The following is a 19,551-nucleotide window of genomic DNA, read 5'->3' on the forward strand; positions in this document are numbered from 1 at the left end:
CACCCATACTAACCAGGAGATTGTGGGCATGCCACCTCTTCTAAGCCTCCCTTTCCTTATTTATTATATCCTTCCTCCTCTTCCCCCCCTCCTCCTCTGCCCTCTTTTCCTCCATCTTCTCCTTTAATTAAAAGGCTAACACTGTTAACCCCAGCAGTTGGGCCATTCACTTCAGCATATACTTTGCTACGCAGGGGGTTGAAATGTACCATCCACACATCCCAGCTGCAGGTGTCACTAATGCCTCTACGGGCAGTAACACAAGCACACAACTGTTTTGTACATGCAGACGGGTCTAGAACATGCCTGCCTGTGTGGATGGCATTACTGCGTCCTCACACTGAGGACCTCCCTCACACTAAGGACTGAGCTGTGGAGGGAAATGTATACAGTTTACATGTACCATATTTAGGCATGGAGAGCTGCCAGACATAGACATTGAGAAGTCAAAAATCCAAACACATTCCAATTACAGACAGTCTGGAAAGCTGGAGAAACATTTCACAAAGCTGGCACTTTTGTCAATGTTATGGTGAAGGATTATGGGGAACCTTCATCAGTATAAAAATCTTTATAAATGCTGTGGTTTAGGGATAGTTTTCTGAGTAAAACATCCCATGAACACTTATAGAGTCATATATGCACTATACATATGCATATGTATTTGTATATGTTTATAAAACTTGAGTCACACAAGAGAAGTGACAGGTAAAAAAATACTACCTCAGTCACATAGAATTATATTAAAATTCATATATCAAGGTAGAGTGCAAAAAGCAAGCAGGGATATTACACAGTTTTCCTTTGTATAACAAAGAAAACAAAGACTGTTGCCTCCCAGATAATAAGTGTAAGGATAATTAAGTAAAGCAAACAAGATATGTTCAATTTGTATAGTAAAGCATGGTGTGTGAGTCTGCATTTTCTTCTTCTTTTTTTTTTTTACTATTTTTATTTATTTATTTAATTTTTTCATTATGTTAAGTTAGCCACCAGACAGCACATAATTAGTTTTTGATGTAGTGCTCCATGAGTCATTATTTGCATATAACCCCCAGTGCTCATTACAACACATGTTCTCCTTTATACCCATCACTGGGCTAATCCATCCCCCCATCCCTTCCTTGAAACCCTCAGATTGTTTCCCAATCAGTCTCTCATGGTTCCTCTCCCCCTATGATTTCCACCTCTTTCATTTTTCTCTTCCTTTCCCTAATATCCTCCATGCTATTCCTTACATTCCGCATATGAGTGAAACCATAGGATAATTGACTTTCTCTGCTTGACTTATTTCACTCTGCGTAACCCCCTCCAGTTCCATCCATTTCAATGCAAATGGTGGGTATTCATCCTTTCTGATGGCTGAGTAATATTCCATTGTATAAATGAACCACATCTTCTTTATCCATTCATAGGTTAAAGGATATCGCCTCTCCTTCCACAGTTTTGCTGCTATGAACACTGGGGTGCAGCTGCCCCTTCTTTTCACTACATTCGTATCTTTGGGGTAAATACCTAGTAGTGTAATTGCTGGGTTGTAGGGTAGCTCTATTTTTAACTTTTTGAAAAACCTCCACACTGTTTTCCAAAGAGGCTGTACCAACTTGCATTCCCACCAACAGTGTAAGAGGGTTCCCCTTTCTCCACATCCTCTCCAACATTTGTTGTTTCCTGCATTGTTAATTTTGGCCATTCTAACTGGTGTAAGGTGGTATCTCAATGTGGTTTTGATTTGAATTTCCCTGATGGCTAATGATGTTGAACATTTTTTCATATGTCTGTTAGCCATTTGTATGTCTTCTTTGGAGAAGTGTCTGTTCATGTCTTCTGCCCATTTTTTGGACTTGATTATTTGTTTTTTGGATGTTGAGTTTGAGAAGTTTTTTGTATATCTTGGATACCAGCCCTTAATCTGTAAAGTCTGCATTTTCTGAAGCATTCCAGTCAAAACAATACATTGCTTTCAAGAATTTGCCTGAAATTTTGGTCCCAACTCTGTGAGGAATAGCAACTTCTATGCTCTTCAATACAGATTGATTTCCTGAAGAGAAAAAATTGCTTCCAATACTACAGAATTTATGTAAAATGAAAATCTTTTAAAGAATTTTAAATAAGTGCTAGATTATAGCTGGAAAAACCAACACTTTGAGAATGTATTTTAAAGACCTTCTAACAGTGTAATTAAATCAACCACTGTATATGTACCACCATGCTTTCTATATTAAGACATTATTTTATGTATTTCCACCAATTAAACTGGTTTCATTTGAGAAAGCAAAAAATTAACATTTTGAGTTATTTCAAGAAAAGTCTATAGTTTTAGCCTCAATCAATCATGATCACCCAGCATGTATATATGAAGGTCATTTTCTTCTAACTTTGTGCTTCCTGCTGCCTGCCTTTGTCACTTTTATGGTCATGTACATTTTTTTCTATTTTCAAAAGCAATAAATGTTCTTTGCAAAAATTCAATTTTATCTCTTTTCTTACCATATAGAAATGATTCCTTAACAGTTTAGCATCATGCCAGGTGATTTTCTAAACAAACATATTAAAATAGTGCTTACTAAGGGGTGCCTGGGTGGCTCAGCCAGTTAAGAGTCTGAATCTTGATTTTGACTCAGGTCATTATCTTCAGGTGGTGAGATCAAGTCCCACTGCATAAGACTCCATGCTCAGTGGGGAATCTGCTTGAGATTCTCTCTCTCCTTTTGCCCCTCCCCTTGTACATGCTCTCTTTCTAAGATAAATAAATAAATCTTCTTAAAAGAACAGTGCTTACTAAAACAAAATAACTCACAGTAATTTATAATTTCCTTATCTTATTACCAATAACACATCGTGGATAACTCTTCTTATGGAAATGTTTAGCTCTATAAGCCCATTTCTTGGTGTGTATTTGCATGGTATGTTATTTTTATAAATGTAGCACAATTTATTTAGCCCGGCCCCTACTGTGGGTAAATTAATATGTTACAAATGAAAAAAAAAATCCTTTTATATATACTTGTGCATATTTTTCCCATTTAAAATGTTTTCTTTACATATAAGTAGCTGGCTATGTCCCCCCCTTTTCTTTAATCAGCACAGATAAATCAAGAATTAATTGACAAGAAAAGTGGCAAATGAGCCTTAGAAAGTACATATTTTTATATTTCACATCATTTAAACACCTACATATTTTGTCATATTCTATCCTTCTGAGCCAGAAAATCTGCAGAAGAAAAATTCTGGGTGAAGGGATTTTAGGACCACTTTCAACAACCTCAGCAAGCCTAGGCTCACTGGGGGACAGAGCTCTAGGCCTGTGTCCTCCCTAAATTGTGTTATTTGTGAAGATTTGACAGAAGTCTGTCTACATCTCTTCTCTCCTGCACTTTTCTCCCAGCAGCTGCTTCCCTTCTCCTGCTCTTACTATGGGAGGTGTAGGGTTCTCTGTACTCCATAGTCTTATTCTTATCCTAGAGGCAGAGGGAATTCAGGAGCTGAGAAATCCACCATGCTGATTCTAAGAATGGTGGTGAAGGAAAAACAAATAACTCACTAAAAACTCCAAGGGTAAAGTCAAATATGAAATCTGAATAAGGCTTCAAAACAAACATTGTTTCTTTGCCATTTTTCTGGACAGCTTTTGATCCTTTTGTAGCACAAAATTTTCATTCAGGATTTCTTTCCATGTTGCCATTTGCCATTGCATCATCCTCATGCAATGGTATGGTATTCAATGGGATATTTGTTTAGAGACTTTTTCCTTCCCTTATTGCCAATTCTGTGAACAATGAGTTACTTCAGTGGAAAACTCCATGCCATCTTTGCTGAAAAATCATGTGTGCAATTATATTCCTTTGTGCTTTCATTGGTTTGTGTGTTATAAAAGAAAGCATTTAAAAAATACAAAATTGCCCAGGGATGCCTGGCTGGCTCAGTCAGTGGAGCATGCGACTCTTGATCTCAGAGTTGTAAGTTTGAGTCCCACGTTGGTTGTAGAGATTACTTAAAACAAAACAAAACAAAAACCAACATAAAAAGACAAAATAGCCCAGACTAAAGAAAAATAAAATCCAAATTACGGGCTCTTTTCCTCCCTGGGCATTGTACCATTTACCTTTAGTATGATGTCACCAACTACGGGGTTTAGGGAACTTGAGAGAGGTCAGACAGCTGGTAACTAGTGGAGCCAAGATTTGAACCCAAGCATTCTGGCTGCAGAGTCCAAATTCTTGATATTACTGTATAGTTCATTCCACAACACACACAGAGCTCTGTGGTTAGGTAAGAAAGAGAAAAATTCTCCCAACCCTACCTTTTGGGTTTCCCAAAGAAAACCTGGCTTACTGCCAGATTATTCTTCAAAGAAGTTCTACTAAATGCCATACCCACCAATCACACAGAGACTGCAATCCAACATTTTAGAGCTTCACGATTAAGTATGTAGGCAGTCAAAGATTATCAGACGTTCAAGAAAAGAGAAAGTCTAAATAAGCAAAAAAAAAAAAGAGAGAGAGAGAAAGAAAGAAAAAAAAAGAAACTCAGAGGTCACAGAAACAATACAAGGACTAGAAGAAATGCTTTTTAAAATCCACTGTATTTAATATCTTCAGAGCCCCCCCCCAAATATAACATCTATGAAACAACAGGATATTTAAGAAATATAAAAGACAGAAATGGCGCCTTAGAGGGGCACCTGGGTGGCACCTTAGTGGGTTAAGTCTCTGCCTTGGGCTCAGGTCATGATTCCAGAGTCCTGGGATCGAGCCCCACATTGGGCTCTCTGCTCAGCGGGGAGCCTGCCTCCTCCGATCTCTCTCTCTGCCTGCCTCTCTGTCTGCTTGTGATCTCTGCCTGTCAAATAAATAAATAAAATCTTTAAAAAAAAAGGAAATGGGACCTTAGAAATTGTAAGTTTGAAAACAGAAGATCTCAATAGCATAAAGGACAAGAAAATTAGAAGATCAATTCAAGTGGTATGATGTTTAGTTAACTAGAGTTCCAGAAAAGAGAAAGAAACAAAGGGGAAGAAATTAGCAAAGTGAGAAGAATATATTTTCCCAGAAAGGAAAGGCATGAATTTCCATATTAAGAAGGGCTAAGTGATATGATTTCACTCATATGTACAATTTAAGAAACAAAACAGATGAGCATATGGTAAGGGAAGGAAAAAGAAAATAAGATGAAATCAGAGAGGAAGACAAACAATAATACACTCTTAACTCTAGGGAAAAAACAGGGTTGCTGGAGGGGAGTTGGGTAGGGGATGGGCTAATAGGTGATGGGCATTAAGAAGGGCACTTGATGTAATGAGGACTGGGTGTTACATGCATCTTATGAATCACTAATCACTAAATTCTACCCCCTGAAACTAATAATACATTATATGTTAACTAAATTGAATTTAAATAAAAAAATTTTAAAAAGAAGGGCTAAGTTACCAAAATAATTAATGAAAAAACACTGGATTCATGGCAAATCACTGAGATATCAGAATACGTTGGTCTAAAAAAGACTGAAGGAAACAGAAAGGGAATGGCAAATGACTTTGCAGCAATAATAAGGACTAGAAGGCAGCGGAGGAGGCTTCAGCATTCTGAGAAAAACTGATTTTCATCTGGGCATTCTATACCCAGCCAAACTACGAAGTGTGTGGTAGAAAGAAGACATTTTCAGAAATTCAAGGACTCAAAAATTACCTTGCTTGTGCCCTTTTAGAAAAACTAGAAAAGTATGTATTTTAGAAAAACAGAATTAAGTCAAGAAATTTAAAAAAAAAAGTGGGGTCCAAGAAAAAGAGTCCAACACAGAAGAATGATAAAAATGAGTCCCAAAGCAATAGCATACTGGAAGTAGAGAGAAAGAAACCATCCAAACTGGAATAGAACAGAGGCAAAAGACAGGAAAATCTCAGAGGGAGGAAAGTAGAACCAATAAAATGTTTGGAAATTTTTTAATGAAAGAAATGTTAATAACCATGTGACCTATCTCCTGGAACATTTGAAAAAATATTGACAATAGGTCTAAAGAAAAGCTAATGAAAAAATGAAGTGATGATTAGCTCTGGGTAAAACAAAATGCAGTATGTTAAAGAAAACATAATTATAGTAACCTACATGGCTTTGCAGTGACAGTATTTATATAGTCATAATAATCCAAGTAGCAATTTAGTCAAAGCTTGTACTATAAATAGTGGAGAAGGAAAGAGAAAATAGAGCATAGGAGAGAAGAGAAATTATCATCTACATGACTGAGAGTCAATAGCTAACACCTGAAATAGATCAATAAATAGTAGTGTATGTATATGCAAGAAAATCTCAGGATAATAAATAAATAAATAAATAAATAAATAAATAAATAAATCTCAGATAAATGAGAGGCTGGTTTATTGGTCTCCTCCAGAGACGGAAGGAGGGAAACCAGGGACCAGGGTGAGAAGGAGACTTTTCTTTGTTTTTATCCTTTTTTCCTTTCAAATCTTGAACTATGTACATAGATTAGCAATTTTTAATTAAAAAAATAATTAAAAGAAATAGCATAAAGAGGATAATTTTTAGAAACATGAAACAGCAAATAGAAGAAGGGCTAAGAAATGTTGAAAGGGGTCGTCTTCAGGGAGGAGGACGAGAGGATGGGGGAGTAGAGGGGTAGAAGTAGAGGGGTAAGAGCTGTATTTAGGTGTAAGCTTTTACAATTTCTATTTTATTTTAAAAATTAAGTCCATGTGTTTATTTATATAAACAAAAGGTTAAAGCAACATCAGAATATGAGAACACTTCAGGGAGAAGCTAAGTTTAATTGGAGAGGTAAATTAAGTTAGGTGAAAGAAGTAATAACACTTTCCCCCCAACTTTCTGTCTAAAAATGTATAGTATTAAGTACATAAAAACAAAATACAACATAAATCACAAAGCAGGGGCATGTTTCCTAGCCTTCTTTATTTTGTAGCACATTTCTAAAGTGTCAAATCTAGAATACTGATCTCAGACTATGTAACATGAGTTATAATTTTAGAGAGTCAGTAATCTACAAGTTTCAGAAATTTACTAGAACCACCTAGTTGCATTATATCAATGAAACAAATTAGTTTTAAGTATGGCTAACTTGGGTAGCGTAGTTTCTTTTGACTATAAGCTCTTAGAAAAACTAGGTAATTTCATGTATTTAGGATTCCACCACCAAAAAATATCTTACCCCTTATAGAGATACCCTGTCATCCCTCGATTCGGAGACCATGGTACACGTCTCAACCCCTTTCTTTAATTCACTTGGTCACTTGGACACAAGTGACCAAAGGAAGATCCACCCAGAACAGCATCATGGTTTCAATCTTTGTAGTCTGTTGGGGCTGACTCAAATAGGAAAGAGGATGTCTTCTTATTAGCAGGATGTCATTTTAACTGAAGCCTACAATGATAGAGACCAATGCCTGCCATCCCACTTGCTCCACCAACTGCTGGTTCTCATTTACTCATTCACTTACTGTGATGGTTAATTTTATACGTGAACTTGACAGAGCCACAGTGCGCTCAGATATCTGGTCAAATATTATTCTGGATGTTTCTGCAAAGTTGTTTTTGGATGAGATTAATGATTTAATTGGTAGAATAAAGCAGATTGCCCTAAATAATGTGAGCGGACATCATCCAATCAGTTGAAGGACTGAACAGAATGAAAAGATGGCCCCTCTGCTGAGTAAGAGAGAATTCACCAGCAGACTGCCTTTGGATTTCATCTACAACATTGGCCCTTCCTGCCTAATGGCTTTTGAACTGGACAATCAACTCTCCCTTAGTCTCCAGCCTGATGTCCCACCCTACAGATTGGACGTGTCAACCTCCATAATCATGTGAGCCAATTCCTAATAATAATAATAATGATGATGATGCAGGGATGCCTAGGTATCTCAGTCAGTTAAGCAACTGCCTTCATCTCAGGTCATGATCCCAGGGTCCTGGAATGGAGCCCCACATCGGGCTCCCTCCCTGCTCAGCAGGGAGTCTGCTTCTCACTCCCCCTCTGCCTGCCCCCACCTCTGCTTATGCTCTCTCACTCTCTCTGTCAAATAAGTAAATGTAGTCTTTTAAAAAAATCATAATAATACACACCCAGTAGGCTCTGTTTCTCTGAAGAACACTGACCGATACATTCATTCAAACAAATATTTATTTAATACAGACTACATGCTAAGTAGTAAGCTAAGTACCAGGATAAAAAGTTAAAACTATAGTCCCTATCCTTGAAGATTCAGGAATTTGGCAATAATAGAAACAATAAACAGTTTCCCCTAAGAGTAAGTTGGCAAAGTTGGCCGCATAGAGATACAACGTGCACACGGATTCCATTCAGGAGCTTTAGGCTTCTTTGTGGGCTTATTCATGATGAGAGCTTGACCAAGTTTGCTTAAGCACTTGGGTATTTCCAGTCTTGCATTATCCGTTTTCTTCTAGAGGATGAAAGTTTCCAGTGCAATACCATAAATTTCCATCCCCTAAGAAGGGGACAGTGCATTTATTTGCTAGCGGTCCATGGAGTAACCTTGCTTGTGCTTTTGTGTGGGTCTCAGACATAGTTTCCACCTTGGAACACTGCCCAGTATTCAGTCATCTGGGACATTTGTCCAACCTCCCTTACAAGCGGTTGGCTTGTGAGAGCTAGGTGATACTAAGAAAACTAGTAAGTACACTGGATCTTGTCTGTGCGAGTTCTTTGAGCACGAACCATTCACCAGGTAGGGAGCTCAAAATAAAACCCAACATGGGCAACAGACTATTCGAAGGGATTCTGCTGTGTACTATATGGTGTGCAGAGTATACTGGAAAGAGGAATGTCTTTAAGTTAGACAGGTCTGAGTCAAACTCCTGCACATGTTTCTTAGTAGCCAGAAACCTTGGAGAGTTTATCCAACCTGCCGGCTTCGGTTTTCTCACCTCTAAAAGGAGGACAGCAATACCTTTTCATGGGATTCCTGTTAGGACTGAACGGAGTGGTGCACACACCATGACAGGAATGATGCCTGCCCTGTGATACATATGTTCCTTCAGCAGTGGTTACTTTTTCAAAATTTCTAAAATGATTTTATTCATTTTTTTGAGAGATCGAAAGCTAGAAAGAGAATACCAGCGGCAGGAAGGAGCAGAGGAGGGGGAGAAGCAGACACCCCCCGCTGACAGGGAGCTTAAGGATGTGGGGCTCCATCCCAGGAGCCTGGGATCTTGACCTGAGCAGAGGGCAGAGGCTTAACTGACTGAGTCACCCAGGCGCCCCAGCAGGAGAGGTGACTTTTTAACACAGAGCATGGATTTGTCTTTGATCCACCTCCGTGCGTGTAAGAGCAGTAGGGGTTGGTCATAAACAATTGCTCGCAAAAAAAAAAATTTTTTTAATAAAAGAAGGATTATAGTCTCCATTTCAAAAATTTTTATCGCACTTTTAGAACAAAGGACCTATTTTAGTTCAAAGTACAACAAAATCTTTGTTACTCAGAATACTAGAGAATCCTAGAGAATGGATGGTAAACGGAAGTCCAGAAAGTGTGGTCAATGAAGAGTTAATTCACATGCCAAGATGATCATACCTCCCTCTTCTTCCTGGGGAAACATCAGGGTAACTGAAAGACCAGAAAATTCAAAGCGTTATTGTTTGTAAGGCAGAGAGCTAGCTCCCAACCCCTGCATACTTTTTTTTACAAAATGAAGCCAGGAAAACAATCATCTTCTAAAAATCTGAATACCAACTTACAAAACTACTTTGTGTTCCTCTGGGGAAACTAATGAGATCAGTGATTTTTAATGGACTGAGAAATGCTTATCCCTAGAACCTTGATGAGGCGGTGAGTGTCAGATAACAGAGCTTACTCTGCTCAATGATTATGCTTAACAAAGACAAACCCCAAGGAATTAAGGAAAGGAGGGAAGGGAAGATCGGAGAGAACAATTTCAGAGATATACTGCTGTCAGCAGGGGTCATAAAAAGATGTTTCAAAACCACAGTGTGAAGACTGCAACTGACTCATATTCTAAAAATTGCCCTGAACAGTTCTGGAAAGTTGTATAATAAAGATACAACCGTGGAAACGTATGACTCGTTGTCAAACCAAAAGCACAGTAAATTTGTAACTTTTACTCAAAATAGCTCAAAATAATGAGTTGTGAAGACATGACTGAGAAGAATAATATAGTCACAGAAATTAGGTAATCTTGTATGATAAAAGTTTTGAGTACTAAAGTGCCACAAAGTTCGTCTGCAGTAAATAGTAGTAATCGGCTGTCGCAGCTTACTACATTATTATACTCAGAGCTACTAGTACTTCCCCAGAAAGGCTGGAAGTCAATGTGATTCTTTTTTTTTTTTAAAGATTTTATTTATTTATTTGTCAGAGAGAGAGGGAGAGAGAGAGAGCACAGGCAGACAGACAGGCAGGCAGAGGCAGAGGGAAAAGCAGGCTCCCTGCCGAGCAAGGAGCCCGATGCGGGACTCGATCCCAGGATGCTGGGATCATGCCCTGAGCCGAAGGCAGCTGCTTAACCAACTGAGCCACCCAGGCGTCCCTGATCAGGGATGACAAGGTCTCCTGGCAAACCATCTTGGGAGAGCACTTTTTACAGATTTAGGGAAGTATCCTTAAATCCTGATTAATATGAAATTATAGTATTAAAGTTTGAATGACGGACACGAGAGAGAAGACAAAATCCAAGCAGAGATTCGTATGTTCATGCAGGAATCTGTGACTAGGCCATATGTTTTTGTGTAAGTGCTACAAGAAAACTTCCACTTCCTAAAGAGTCGATGGTGGCTCCATATTGTCCTGGAAGCAAGTTTAGAGTCTTTATTCTGATACGGAAGCCAGGCGAAGTCCCATCTTATGTCATGTCTTGCTAACAATACTCATCACAGGCTGACCACCGGTGGGCCATGAGCCGGGCTGGACCCTTGACATCCATTCTTCTTTTTCCTTAAAATCATGCAGTGGTTGTCCCCATTGACAAACGAGGAAACAGAGACTCTGCATGTTACAGCGAACTGCTAACGGTCACACACCTTTAGAATACAAATCGCAATCATCCGACTCCAGAAAGAAGGCCTCTTCTTCTTCCTACCCATTAACCACCCAAAGTGAGAGCCAAATACTGCTCGTTCAGCCTTTCAGGCCACTGCATGAACCGTTTGCTTTTAGGGGATAAATGCCTCCACTTCTGCTTATCTTTCCAGTTCTAGACCCTCTCTCAAAGTTCAGGAGCCACCCGAGAGTCCCCTGACTATACCTGTAAACATCAGTGTCCCCCTCTGTGACCTTGGCAGAGAACAGACCACCTACGTCTCTTGGCCCATCATCTGATGAGTCAGGCTACCACTCCAGCTAACACTTTGTTACGTTCTTTATCTGGTTTTTTGGTGTGTCATCTTTTCTTCTAAACACGCTGGCAAGAGCTAATTTTAGAAATTATCATATGCTTCCCTATTTTATACTCAGTGGGAAAAACAGTAATTCTTTAATAGATTTAATTTAAAATATCCATTCCAATTTTTGAGCACTTTGTGCCTCACTATATCTGACTACACATTAAAAGGATAATTTTCTTCTTAGCTTGCTACCCTATGATAATAATCTGCTTTAAAATAAATTTAAACTTTGAATGGAATTGCTTTTTTAAAATCAATTATAGTTCGTAGTATCAGATAATTGAGCTTTTCTAATATTCTTACTCATCTCTGTAGGCGTGCTAACAACACTGACTTCATCTTTGGCCCTCCCATCTTGTTCACACGCACCCCAAGACCTCCCTTGAGGCTACATGTTCCAGGCCCCGTGGAGGTTAATGTATGACCTGACTGGAATGATGGAAAGCTTGTTCTCATCATCCCTAAAGTGGCTCACACAAGGCATCACTTAAGTAACTAGTAGAGATGACTGTTGCCCAGAAGGCCCCACTTGAGGTAGCTAGTCGAGATCCTCTGCTACCAGATGGCATCACTATCCTGTGGCCTCACTACCATGCCCCCTGCTCTATCAAAGCTGGCGACTTGGTGGAGACTAGAGGCAGAGGATGGCTGTCTACTGCCTGGACCATCTACCCACCTGCCCAAGCCCCCTATCAGTAAGTTACACTGAATAAAATTTTGTGTAATGCTATGGAGTAGCTTGCTTTGTTCTGTGGTCCTAACATGCCTTCACAGTCTGGAGGATACTTTACTGACACTCCTCTACCTTCTGACAATCTCCTTATAGTAAGAATCCTCAATTCTGCAGGATGGAGATGAATAGTCATGAGCATACAGTTGCATTTTAGCCAAGAGTATCAAATTTCCCCTTTGCCATTTTTTTTACACTGAACAAAAAGTTTAAAAACTTGGATTGGTGTGTTTTACGTTTTCTCTTTGTCCCTGGACTCACTGAAGTGGATCTTCTGTTAGGACTGAACTTGCCAAAAAAGGTTGAGCCACCAGGTAAGTTCTAGAATGGAGAGGCAACCAGATGAACCACCTCAAGTTGAGAGGCTAGATGCCCGTGTGAGGTCTGGTGGACAAGTCCATTGGCCAGGACTTTCCATAGGCGACCTGTCATTATCAAGCCAGAAATGGGCAGAACTTGTTCCAGGTCCTGGGGCAAGGCAATTGACATATTTAATGAGCTGCCTGGGCCACAGGAGGAAGAAAGACAGACATCAAGCAAGGCTGATCCCAAAGGACCCTCCACAGGTTGGTCCCTTGACTAAAAGGAGCATGGAGTAGGAGGGAATCTTAGGTACTGACTTTTTCTGGGCCACAGTCCTGACGCTGGACTGTCAGGTTCTCAAACAGGCCTCATGATACCCCATCATATATCCTGGTCCTTAGAAGCTGGTTCCCAACTGGCTTATGAGGTAAAATGTGTTTATCTAGGAATCCAGTACAAGAATCAACCCTTTTTTTCCCTGCACTCACTGGGAAAGAGAGGGGATTATACCAAAGTGAAGCACCTGGGTCCCACCTATGATCTAGGCAGCCCAATATCAGGATTGATGTGGCTTCTGCTCCTCCAAGAAACTCATTTCTGGTCTTGCAACCAGAAGCCAAGGAATGCCTATTTCTTTTCCTTTTTTTCTGGGAAATAGGCAGCTGCTAAAGAATGTTGATTTATTTTCTTTTTTTTTTTTTTAAGATTTTATTTATTTGACAGAGAGAGAGATCACAAGTAGGCAGAGAGGTAGGCGGAAAGAGAGGGGAAGCAGGCTCCCTGCTGAGCATAGAGCCCAATGCAGGGCTCAATCCCAGGACCCTGAGATCATGACCTGAGCCGAAAGCAGAGGCTTAACCCACTGAGCCACCCAGGCACCCCAAGAATGTTGATTTCATTTAGATACAGTGCCACCTGGCTTGACAAAGCTGTTGTGAACAAAGCTGCCTTCTGCTCATCAGCGCTGGGGTAAATGTTCATCTCCTCTATGCCCAGTCCCTGCCGCCTTTGAACACATGGGCCTCTGGTCAGGGTGGAAGTGCTTCATCACTGGGAAGGGAGGGAGGTACCACCCTGGTCTTAGCCCTACAGAGAGGAACAGTCAGAAAGATGCAGATGTCCTGCCTTCCTGTTACTTCACCCCCTGCCTCCCACATCCACACAAAATAACAGCACCTCTCATCCTATGGGAAGAAGCAGGGGGAATCTAGTCGAATCACGTTTTTAGGTCTGAATTTTTTCTACCTCTGGTAAAGAAATGCTTATCTATGGAAAGTGGTGCTGAACGCCTCCTGTTTTCTCATGGAGACATACTATTTTCCATTGCTTGTTTAGCTCAGGGGAAAGGAGAGAAATTTTAAAAGATGTGTGAACAGAGAACTTTCTTTTTTTTAATTTTTTAAAATTTGTTTGTTTAAGACAGAGAGAGAGAGATCATAGGTAGGCAGAATAGCAGGCAGAGAGAGAGAGAGAGAGAGAGAAGCAGGCTCCCTGCTGAGCAGAAAGCCCATTGCGGTGCTTGATCCCAGGACCCTGAGATCATGATGTGAGCCAAAGGCAGAGACTTAACCTACTGAGCCACCCAGGCGCCCCAAACGGTGAACTTTCAAAGTCCCATTTATATGGCTTATGGCTCATGCTCATAAGCATGTTTGTTCTTCCCAAATCAAAGAGACACCAGAAAGCAGCTGTGAGGCAGTTCCCAGCTCCCACAGAATGGATCAAGCCTCCCAATCTTCATTCACCCCATCTCCATGACCAGCAGAGGGAGCCAGAGAGTCCTGAGGGGTTATCTCCTACCTTAGGGTCCAGGGTCACTACCCCAGTCTCCAGGGGCCAGCCTCTTAACTTGAAGTCAGGGGAAAGTTAGGGAACTAGGCACATTTTCCTCATTCAAATAATTCAAAGAGATCTACTGAGGAGTAGATGCTTAAGACAGGAAGACACATACCTTCAGAGAGAACAAAGCCAAGAAATGTTTAAGTTAAAAAGAAAGCATTAACAGGGGCATCTGGGTGGCTCTGTTGGTTAAGGTCTGACTTCTGATTTCAACTCAGGTCCTGATCTCAGGGCCATGAGATTAAGCCCCAAGTTGGGCTCCCAGTTCAGCGGGGAGTCTGCTTGGATTTTTCTCTCTCTCCTTCTGCCCCTATCCTGGCTCATGCATGCGCTCTCTCACTAATATATAAATCTTAAAAAAAAATTTTTTTTTAAAGAAAGGAAATAAACAAAACCAGAACTGAAGCTGGAAAAGGTCCTAGGAGCGCAGCTAGTCAGCTCGGCTCCTCCCTCAGAAGGAAGAAGTCTGTGGCCAGGGTTGCCTAATCTCGCCTGGGGGCCAGCTTCAGCACAATGTTCTTTAAAAAAAAAAAAAAAAATTATTTATTTATTTGACAGACAGAGATCACAAGCAGGCAGAGATGCAGGCAAAGAGAGAGGGGGAAGCAGGCCTCCCGCCAAGCAGAGAGCAGAGACCCCATCCCAGGACCCTGGGATCATGACCCCAGCCAAAGGCAGAGGCCCAACCCACTGAGCCACCCAGGTGCCCCAGCACAATGTACTTTCAAATGCTCTACTTTTAATTAGTTGCTAACCTTTAAAGAGCTGGAGAGTTCATATTAATAAATTTGAAAACTACATTTCCAGATTCTTTTGATAAAGCAGAAGATCTGGCAAACCTTGCTGACAACCACTCACGGATCACACCTACCCTCCCAAGTTAACCCCACCAAGCCCCTGGCCTTCCTCAGGCCTTTATACTCCCTACTGGACCCTGCGGCAGTGGACTTTGCCATCCTAGGCATGACCAGTGTTCTTCTCTTTAGTGTTTCACCTAGGGAGCTCTGACAAATTATCCACACTTGCACTCTGACGAGATAAGTCAAGAATCTGGGCCTGGAGAGAGATCCAAGCCACAGAAGTGTCTAAAGTCCCCAAATGATTTTTACATATGGACAGGTTTAAGAATGGCTAAGTCTAGACCATGAAGGGTGGATGATCAATTATTCTCTTCTTGAAGCTCCTCAGTGGCTTATTTCACCATTTTACCATTTTTGAGTTTTTCTTTGCATCCTACCAAAATCTGGTTTTCTCTTATTCCATTCTTCCAGCAGCTTATACAGCCCTAAGCTTTCACTTGTTTTTTTTAGTTTTTCTTCTTTTTCCTTAAGTTATTTTCATTGTTCCATTCTCAACCCCTCCTCCAGCTTCTCTGCATTTTTAAATAGATTATATTTTTAAGTAACCTCTGTACCCAGTGTGGGGCTAGAACTCACAGCCCCAAGATCAAGCATTGTATGATCCTCCAACAGGGAGCTAGCCAGGTACCCCTCTCCACATTCTTTTTAAAGTACAATGGACAAAATCAGAAATGCTAACCATTATTTTACTAGAGTAGAATTCAGTAGCGATATTTGTTTCTAGTTGAATGACGTACTTAAAATCTCAGAATCACATTAATTTCCTTTCACAACACTTTTTTTCTTTTTTTCACTTAATCATGCCCTGGTTTTTGTTAACAGGGAACGCAATTGCAAAAATCTGAGAAATCACACTCTGTGATGGAAAGAAAACCAGGATTTGGGACAAATTAAAATACCAAATAATCAAATCTCATTTTCAGCTGAGAGAGACACCTTTCCCCAGGGCCATAACCCGACATGTAAAATTAAAGGGGACATAGGCATGTCCATAATGGTTTTAGTTCTTTAGTTCTTTGTAAACTAAATTACAATCAATCGACCAGCCTATTTTTAGGCAAATTCTAGGCTTTTTTAAAAAGTAGACTCCACATCCAGGCTGGGGCTTGAACACAGGATCCCCGAAATCAAGACCTGCGCTGAGAGCAAGAGACTCATGTTTAACCAACTAAGTCACCCAGGCACCACCCTCCACTTTTTAAAAAAATTTATTTTTTAAGTAATCCCTATACCCAACATGGGGCTTGAACTCACAACCCTGAGATGGAGATTCGCATCCTCTATGGCCTGAGCCAGTCAGGCGCCCCTCTAAGCTAATTTCTAAGCTAATCCTCAACTGTCGAGTTATAACAGAAATGCTGCTTAGTGTACGATGGAACTGGAAGACTAGCACAAATGGTAGCCTATCTCGGTGAGGTAGTAATTTGTTGTACCTGTTTTACAGATTAAGAAACTGAGGCCTAGAAAGCATAAACAGCTTGCCCGCAGCTGACAGCCCACACACCCAGCATCTGATGGGTCCTGGCTCTGGCTGGCCCTTTGGAGAATGTAAACCTTTCCATAGTCATCAGCCCCTGACGCTGGGTACCAGACACCACATCAAGCAATCGAGCCCTGGAGACAGCAGCTGCTAGGCTCTAGATCCAGTAAGAGCAGAGACTGGGTCTCAACATCACACATTTGGGCCTGAACCAGATCACCAAAAAAATGCACACGAAACCTTGAACGTGACATTCTGGAGTCAACAGACTCTCTTTTTTTTTTTTTTTTTTTAAGATTTTATTTATTTATTTGACAGAGCGAGATCACAAGCAGGCAGAGAGGCAGGCAGAGAGAGGAGGAAGCAGGCTCCCTGCTGAGCAGAGAGCCCGATGTGGGCCTCGACTCCAGGACCCTGAGATCATGACCTGAGCCGAAGGCAGCGGCTTAACCCACTGAGCCACCCAGGCGCCCTCAACGGACTCTCTTAAATGCTTCTTGGAACCCCTTAGGAAAAGCCAACGTTCTCTCAGAAATACATAAACTACGCTGCGACCCTTGCTTGCATAATGCCAGCTCTGTAAAGCTGGAAATCCTATGGGGGGGGGGGGGAATACATCGACACGTTGAACTACGAGATTCCCTCTCGACATAGTTTTAAAAAAGAGCAAGCAAACAACAACAACAACAAAACTCAAAACACCACACCCCTCCACCCTCAGTTTGAGGAGAAAGGACAGAATTAATGTCTGTTCTCTGAAAATGTCTGCCTTAGAACCCAATACGTGAGGCGGGGAAGGGAAGGGTTGGGTGTAGGGCTTGGGGAGAGCGGGAGGACCACGAGGCTCGAAAATCCCAAAGGCGCAGAGATTCCCCAAGGAACGCGCCCCGCCCTCCGGCGCCGCGCCCACGCCGGGGGCCTTTGCAAGGACGCACCGCGACGGTCACTGCGCGGCGCACACAGGTTCCCCGGGCGGGGAAACACTGGCCTCATCTCGAAAAAGACCAGAGATAACAGGGCTACGCTGGCTGCCTAGACCCGAGGGCAGCTTCTTTGTGCATCCGTCGCCAAGCCCGGCGCTAGAAACCGGGCGCTCACGCCCCCTTCTACAGTCGCCCGAGCGGTCGCCCCCTCGCCGCGCCGGCGCGCACCACTTCCAGACGAGGCGTGGCGACGTGCGCGGCGCGGCCCCCGGCAGCCCGATCCCCGCGCGCCCGCCTGTGCTTTCGCCGCCTGTGCGTCCGCGCGACCGGGCTGGAAGCCGTGCCCCTGAGCCGAGCGGCCCGCCAGCCTCGCGGAGCCCGGGATACTCACGCGTCCGAGTGTTTTCGGGGAGGGCGCGCACTGCCCCCGCCCCCGCCCCCGCTGAGGAGGCGACCGAGCGCGGAAAGCCAGCTCTCGGGCCGCCTGAAGGGACTAGCGGGCGGCCGGCTGAAAGCCCCTCATGTTCTGCAAGCTCGCTCAAAATGCTCCTTGGTGCCGCCGACGCAGCTGCCAGGTTTAATAACTATGTCAGGCAGCCCCTCCCCCCCCATAAAGAGCCACAGAGATGACAGGCTGGGGAGCGAGGTCCGCATGTTCCACCGCAGTCACCCTGCCTCCGCCCCAGCGGTGCCGCGCCGGGAACGACTGTGCAGGGACCGACCGGGAAAAAGGTTCGAGTGCCAGCCGTGACCGGGGAATTCTCCCGAAACCTCAGTCCTTTGCTCTTCGCTCTTCGCGTAAATCTGATACCCTTCCCAGCAGTATCTGTGAAACAAAAGCAGAGGCGGGCGCCTTCCTGGTTAACCTGGCCTGCGTCTCAAATGTCAAGGGGACTTCTACGTAAAGGAACGCAGCAAACCTCGACCTTATTTATACTAGATGTCTGGGCATTGATAGGATAATCTGGCACCTTGCTAAATGCACGCAGGAAGCTCATCGAGCTGTTTCCCATCACGTTTTAGGGGCTCCCGCTAACGTTCCCGCCTCTGCAGAGAATTCTGGCCAACAGAACCTTACTGTCTGGGGGAGCTCCTTTGCAGATCCTCCTTAACCTGGACCATCTCCGACGCGCTGACAGCTCCTCGAGAGCGACTGGATTTTGTTAAGCCGGAAGGAATTCGTGGTTCTCTTTTTCAAGTGAATTATCTCTCGGAAAGTAGTGCTTTTAAAAGACATGTACATCTAATCCGATGCAGGGGCGCACTGCAGCCTGCCAGCCACGCCCCGCGGCCTCCCCGGGGCCCGGCCCGCCCCGCGGGCTCTACTCCCTGCGCGGCCCTGCTTGCCGCACCTGCCTCTGCGGGGAGCGGTTTCCGTGGAAACTCGGAGAGCGGGTTCTCCCTTCAGACTCGCTGTTGCCCTGACAACAGAGACCTAGCATTAGGAGGTCCAGGAAGGCTGTCAGTGGATGCCTGTTTTATTTTATTTTATTTTAAGATTTTATTTATTTATTTGACAGAGAGAGATCACAAGTAGACAGAGAGGCAGGCAGAGAGAGGAAGGGAAGCAGGCTCCCTGCTGAGCAGAGAGCCCGATGCGGGACTCATCCCAGGACCCTGAGATCATGACCCGAGCCGAAGGCAGCGGCTTAACCCACTGAGCCACCCAGGCGCCCCTGGATGCCTGTTTTAAATGACGGATTCAGATTCACGAGGGTAGTAGGACAGAAATAGGAGGGCCGTGGTATTTGGGAATGGAGACTGAGCAGCGCAAACCTGAACGTGGATGGGGTTAATGGACAATGCAGACCCCGGGGCACAGCATCTCTCACTCCTCCCACCCTCCAGCAAACAAATTTATTATACTTGGCTTTAGAATGAATGCCGTCATCCCCTTCAGCGTATTTACTTTTCTCTATTTTGCTTAAGACACTAGGTAAAAGTTTTTTTATTTTGTTTTGTTTTTTGCAATGAGTACTCTCCTGGGAGAAGCAAGGAGAGGCACATAAAGATGGGTGGAGCAGG

The 19,551-nt window shown here is 42.8% G+C and overlaps 1 protein-coding gene across 3 annotated transcripts in view; it reads right to left on the bottom strand.

Annotated features, from left to right (window-relative positions):
- The window catches only part of TRIM2 (tripartite motif containing 2), a 158,598-nt gene extending 139,799 nt beyond the window's left edge, over positions 1-18,799 (bottom strand). For 2 of the 3 annotated variants that reach the window (XM_044224853.1, XM_044224850.1), the window contains exon 1: positions 18,605-18,799. The gene's annotated coding sequence lies outside the window, so the exon portion shown is untranslated. Of the gene's footprint in view, positions 1-17,917; positions 17,937-18,604 lie in introns of those variants that run through there. The other variant, XM_044224854.1, reaches the window with a different exon arrangement.
- Between the last annotated feature and the right edge of the window lie 752 nt (positions 18,800-19,551).

The sequence above is a fragment of the Neovison vison genome, chromosome 11 (assembly GCF_020171115.1).
Source record: "Neovison vison isolate M4711 chromosome 11, ASM_NN_V1, whole genome shotgun sequence".
In the NCBI taxonomy this organism is placed as follows: domain Eukaryota; kingdom Metazoa; phylum Chordata; class Mammalia; order Carnivora; family Mustelidae; genus Neogale; species Neogale vison.